The sequence below is a fragment of the Humulus lupulus genome, chromosome 1 (assembly GCF_963169125.1).
Source record: "Humulus lupulus chromosome 1, drHumLupu1.1, whole genome shotgun sequence".
NCBI lineage: Eukaryota > Viridiplantae > Streptophyta > Magnoliopsida > Rosales > Cannabaceae > Humulus > Humulus lupulus.
Window position 1 is genome coordinate 151004752 of NC_084793.1, and position 6536 is coordinate 151011287.

The 6536-nt window shown below is 36.1% G+C and overlaps 1 long non-coding RNA gene across 1 annotated transcript; it reads left to right on the top strand.

Annotated features, from left to right (window-relative positions):
- Window positions 1-631: 631 nt before the first annotated feature.
- Window positions 632-5980, top strand: LOC133820226 (uncharacterized). Its single transcript, XR_009886656.1, has 2 exons — window positions 632-1136; window positions 5694-5980. It is a non-coding gene; the product is annotated as an uncharacterized LOC133820226 (long non-coding RNA).
- Window positions 5981-6536: the final 556 nt, after the last annotated feature.

Genomic DNA, 6536 nt, shown 5'->3' on the forward strand with positions numbered 1-6536 from the left:
CTGCTTTGCCAAACAATTTTGCTTAAAGTCGCCAAGATGTCAACCTTTCACTAAAAAATGCGTACTTTAAGTAAAATCATACAAAATACAAACTATAATTTGCTCATTCATTCGAATGCTACACTCTATGTTTCATTCAGTCAAATTGTAATGAATACAAACAATGCTTTGCTCATTCATTTGAATGCTACGTTCTACATTTCATTCAATCGTAGTATAATAAATATATGCAATGCTCTGCTCATTCATTTGAATTGTACGTTCTACATTTCATTTGATCGTATTGTAATGAATATAAGCAATGCTCTACTCATTCATTCAACTGCTACATTCTATAATTTATTCAAACTTTGAAAACTACAAGCTATGTTCGACCCATTCAACCAGCCATTATATTTTGCATTTTAATCAATCGAGCTTTATGTCTATCACGTTATTACTATACAATTTCTCTGCTACTCAAACTTTTATAGAGTAACCCAGATCTGCTACTCGAATTTTTTGACGAATAATATGATACAGACCCTGAATCATTGTTAGCAGAACTGTTTCCTCTGCTCATCTGCCTTTCCATGTTTGATTGAGTTCGATTTGGAGGCGATGTTTGTAGGGTTATCAGGGTGTACTGGCTTGTTGGGGTCTCACCCATGAAACAACCACTGGATTAAATTTGAGAGACTGTGGTCCAAACATGTTGTGTGAATCTTGGTTCTCTGGTCGGAACAAAGGTTACCATGCTCTCATTATGCCAGACAGGCAAACACTTAGAGCACTTCGGAGCCGTTGTCTCTCTTCATTATCTTCCCTTTGCAATTGCGTGGAGGTTACCATTGTGTAGTCTTCTTGTAATAGGTTGAGAGGTCACCAACTCGAAGCATTAGACTAGCTAGAAGTTTTGTCCTTTCACTTCGCCGTCGTTGTCGTCCGAGAAGGGCCTCTATCTCCTAGAAGTTCCCTTTAAATGTCGGCCCGACTGTTGGGAGCCTTTCGACCAATTGGCAACCACTTATGGCTAGGAATTTCCCCAGCTTTGCTTAGCCCTGATTTGTCTTCTCATGCATGGATATGGCGTTTCCCCAGATTTGCTCAGCTTTGATTGCTCTTCATTTTTCCTGCAAATCATCTCACCTGTAGCGGTAAGTAGTGTCTTATTTCGTTTTGGATTTTTCTTTCTCATTCAAACTTTGATCACCATCATTTTTTGAACAAACATCATCATCTAAAGGATTGCTGAGAACTTTTGAGATTTATTTCACCAACTGTGATCTTCGTTTAAGCTCTTCATCGCTCCTTTGTTACTTTGAATCAAATTCACTCTGCTCACTTTCAATCTTTCTGTTTGCTAAAAAAAAGTGTGCTTCTTCTCTTTCTCTTGCTGAAAGGTTTGCCTGTGTATCCTTGACTGTTAATATGTGCCCATCGCTTAGGGTTTCTTTACATGTTCGTTACCATCCTATTTATTATCTTTCATTGCTCAGTAAATTCTTCTATCAAAGCCTCTAACTGTTCCTTACATCTCGAGATTTTCTAAGATTTTTCTGTTGACTAATTCTTTTTGCCCGTGCTCTATCTTTTCTCCAGCGAAGCTTTAGTATTTCGGTGGTGCGATACTCAAATCTCTTCAACATGTCGCTAATTATCTTTTATTGCTAAATATGTTGCTTATCATTCTCGCTATTAATCCGTGCAATCGGGAATCAGAAATTCAATTCTCGAAATCTATGATAAGGAAATTAAAAATTGTGAAGTTCTCAAAGTAGAGGAATTTTATTCATAAAATTGGATATTTATGAACAAATGATTATTTTTGCTCTACTACTAAAATATAAACAACTTGAATGAATTACTCTTTCAAAATTATAAGATATTTGCGTACTTTATTAATATCTATTGTAAGGTTATAAAAATACAAATATGGCTATGCTTATTATGCCAAAATCTATGTTTCATAAAGAATAGCTTTGCATTGTCTACCAGAGGTCATGTTACACAAAAAAAATAGCTCTGTTTCATCTGCCAGAATCTATTATCTAAAATATAGCTCTAATTTATCCGCCAGAGGTTATGTTCTATAAATAATAGATATGCTTAATCTAGCCGAAGCTATAGTTTTCGATTCATCAACTCTACATGTTGTCTAATTATTTATCTCTTCTGCTACTCAAAAATTTTGTGGGTGGCTCGTATCTTCTACTCCAACTTTTCTCCTTGTAGTTGTTGAAGATCCCTAGATTGTGAGTACTGGCATCCAGGGGATCGTGATCCTGAAGCAGCTCTATAGTTCTGGTGAGGAATATTGGCACCTGAAGTTATTTGCTAGATCATTGTTTTCCTCATACCACCATATATAGGGTTGCATGCTCCTACCTTCCTTCAAAATGATAAAATATTTTCGTACTTTATTAATATCTATTGTAAGGTTATAAAATACAAATATGGCTATGCTTATTATGCCAAAATCTATGTTTCATAAAGAATAGCTCTGCATTGTCTGCCAGAGGTCACATTACACAAAAAAATAGCTCTGCTTCATCTGCCAGAACCTATTTTCTAAAATATAGCTCTAATTTATCCGCTAGAGGCTATGTTCTATAAATAATAGATATGCTTAATCTGGCAGAAGCTATGGTTTTCGATTCATCAACTCTACATGTTGTCTAATTATTTATCTCTTCTGTCACTCAAAAATTTTGTGGGTGGCTCAGATCTTCTACTCGAACTTTTCTCCTTGTAGTTGTTGAAGATCCCTAGATTGTGAGTACTGGCTTCCAGGGGATCGCGATCCTGAAGCAGCTCTATAGTTTTGGTGAGGAATATTGGCACGTGAAGTTATTTGCTAGATCACTGTTTTCCTCATACAACCATATGCAGGGTTGCATGCTCCTACCTTCCTCCCCCCCCCCCCCCCTCTCGATTCATCAACTCTACATGTTGTCTAATTATTTATCTCTTCTGCCACTCAAAAATTTTGTGGGTGGCTCAGATCTTCTACTCGAACTTTTCTCCTTGTAGTTGTTGAAGATCCCTAGATTGTGAGTACTGGCTTCCAGGGGATCGTGATCCTGAAGCAGCTCTATAGTTCTGGATAGGAATATTGGCACGTGAAGTTATTTACTAGATCACTGTTTTCCTCATACCACCATATGCAGGGTTGCATGCTCCTACCTTCCTCCCCCCCCCCCCCCCCCCAAACCCACCCTCCGTTTTGGAAGACTTAGCCAATGGTTTGAGGTTGCTTGGTTGTCTGATTACATTGTCAAGACCTATGAGATTGCCTCCCTTAGCCTACCTTTATTCTAAGCCACTCCTTTCGAGAAATCACGGAGTGGCTCTCGCAGTGGTCTACAGTTACCTCTACTGGAAGCATTCAGTCAACCATAGGTTCTAATTTCTTTGTTGTCCAAATGGGGCTTAGTCCCCGAATAACTACTCGACTATGGATGACTGGTGGGGGTCTGGAAACCTACTGCGGTATATTTTGGCTGGCAAAGAATATTACATGCGTGCTCAGCCCTGATTGTTCTTCACACCTTTGGACACTACCTTGGCTTGCATTTGCTCAGCACTGACTGTTCTTCTTGATGGCCTCGAATCATATTTTGAAGAGCCTTTTCTAGTGGCTTCCTTGGATTCTTATTTCTCTCTTTTATTTGAAACTTGACTGCTATCGTAATTCTACAAGAAAAAATTGACGCTATAAAGCATCAAAACTTAGTTTCTATTGAATTTTATGCTTTTTTTCTTCTTTTCTTTATAATCTTCCATTTTTCTTGGGTGGATTTTTTGCATTTCTCTTATTTTTTGTTACCGGTCGACTTCACCTTTGTGAAGCATTGTATTTACAGTAACTCAATTATTAGGGCTTCTCCACAATCATCGATTATCAATCCATTTATTTCTCTTTAACGGTTGGTCAACATTTCCATCATTAGTGCCAACTCCTCCTTTCGATTCATGATTTCCCCATATTTGTTATTTCGAGTGTATGGCATTATTTGCGTGCTCTGACTCTACTAAGGGGAATCTTGATGTTTCCTGCAGAGAATATTCTGTACTAGCAAAACAGTTACAACAAATACATTTACACAGTACTTGTCTGTAGAATCCCAGAATGTTTACTCAGCTAGCTAGATAGTTAGTAGTAGTTTGTAGTATGTTAGATTTTGTGGATTTTGGTTCAAATCGGGACTTAATAGGACACTCGTAGCAATAGTTATGGATTTTATAAGTTTAACCTATAGTTTAGAAATATTAATTATAACATAAGGTTTGATTAATTTTTTTGGTCATAGAAATATTTTAATTATAACCTAAGGTTTAGATAGAACCATTAAGAGCATGACACTTGTCATAATCATGCTTATTTAAGGAGTTAATCATAGTTTAAATAAAAGAAAGTTCTAGAAACTCTAGAATCTTCCAGAGCCATTAAAAACATGACACTTGCACAATCTTGTTTATTTGAGGGATTTAAGCATTTTTAAATGGATAATTCAATAATAGAAGTTTCTAGAAGCTCTGGACCCTTCCAGACCTTGCTGGAATCACGTATTACTCAGTCAAACCTGATTAATCAACTATAATTATCCTAAATTCGTGCAAAAACGCGTTTAAATTATCTACGTATGGATAACGGAAAACACGTTGACTTCGCACGAACGAAACCACGAACACTCGGGATATAGGGTCAGGCGATACATCACCTAAGGTGGGTGATATATCGGCCCTAGGTGCAGTTTTTCGAACTTCGTAGAATCCAAGCTTGATTCATCCCTTAACCTTTTGACTTGCCTCTGAATGTTTTTGACCGAGTCTTAAGCATTTGATTGACGAATATTCAAGTATTTTTCATTTAATATTCATTATTTTATTCAAGCCAAAAATGAGATATTTTCATTCCTTGAACTCTATAAATAGGACCTAGTACCCAGCCATTTCTCTCATTCTTCAAGCTGTGTTCAGAGCCTTCAAGCTGCTAGGATTTCTATAGAGTGATACACTTGGGTTTTGGGGAATAAAAGCTTTATCATCTTAAGCTTTATAAACACTTGGGTAGTGAGATAAAGTGTGTTTTCGATATTGAAGTGTAGATCGGTTCTAGTTCATCCAAGGTTATATTATTCATAAGTTCTATTCTTTATGATTCCTTAGCTTTCCTTAAGTTTCTTTCAAATCCTAACTTCTGTTTATGGTTTTATGGTTAGGTGTTTAAGTTCTTTTATTTAAGGTTCTTCTCGGTAAGTTTCCTCTTGTTTAGTTTCCTTTTCATCTCTTTTCATTAGAAACTCACCATTCTTACTTTTGGTTTTAGGAGTGTTCTAATCCCACTCTTGTTCTCAAATATCCCGGTTTTGGTAAGGAAAATAGGATAGATTTTATATGTTTATATGATATATTATGTTATGTTATGTTATGTTTACGTTATGAATAATATGTTTATAGTCCTTGGGCACATGACTTGTCTAGCTCGCAAGCCCCGATAATTTATGGGCATATGACTTGCTTGGCTAGCAAGCCCCACAAATCTATGGGCACATGACTTGCTTAGTTAACAAGCCCCAAGAAGTATGATGGCCATTGTATTTTTATATGATATATGTTTTATAGTCTTATGTATATGATTTATGTTATATGTTATATGTTATTAGTAGATTTTCCTTGCTGGGCATTATGCTCACTCCTTTTTCTTTTAGTGTGATGCAGGAAACTAGATACGGAGGCGGAAGGATTCTTGGTGGCTTGACTTGTGTATTGAGGATGAATGGAATGAATGGGCTGCGAGTCGATCAAGGATGGCATTTATTTTAGTTTCTGCATTATGTTTTCTTTTGTAATTCCACATTTAGTTTTGAACAAATAATTTAAAGTTATGTTTTATGTTTTATTAAAACAATGGGTACCCATACCACATTTTATATTTTACTTTGTAATTTGCACAATATTTATGTTGAAGTTTTAATAAAGTTGTTATTATTTCTTATGTATGCTTTCTTCAAAGTAGTAGCTATGTCTAGTAGTTTTAATGGTCCAAGGTCTTAGAAAAGTTGGGTCATTATAGTTGGTATCAAAACAACGGTTCATTTGCAGGAAGTTCTCCTTGGTACACACGCTCAAGCTCCGAATCTAACCGCCAATGTAAGTGTTTATGTTATTAGCTAACGTTTTAGCCTTATGTTTTCTGTTAAGAATGGATGTAGCCTTAACCTATGACGATATTCGAGCCATTAAGGCCTTAAAGAGGATTAGAGAGCCAAGGAATATAGTAAGGGTATCAGAAAGAATCACTCGGAGATTACTTTTATTCCACAACGAGATAAGTCACCTCCAAACGACTAAACAAATCATGATGAGAGCAACGGAGCAATATGTTTTAGTGATTAGACTTTTTAAAGATTTTCCTATTGTAATTGCAAAGAAATATGGGAGACAATAGATGATGAAGATGAATTATGAGTAGCTATGAGATATTATTTTCTCATACTTAGGTTTACCTCTAAGATGGAATTCCAATTCACAAAAGAACAAAAAAAAAAAAA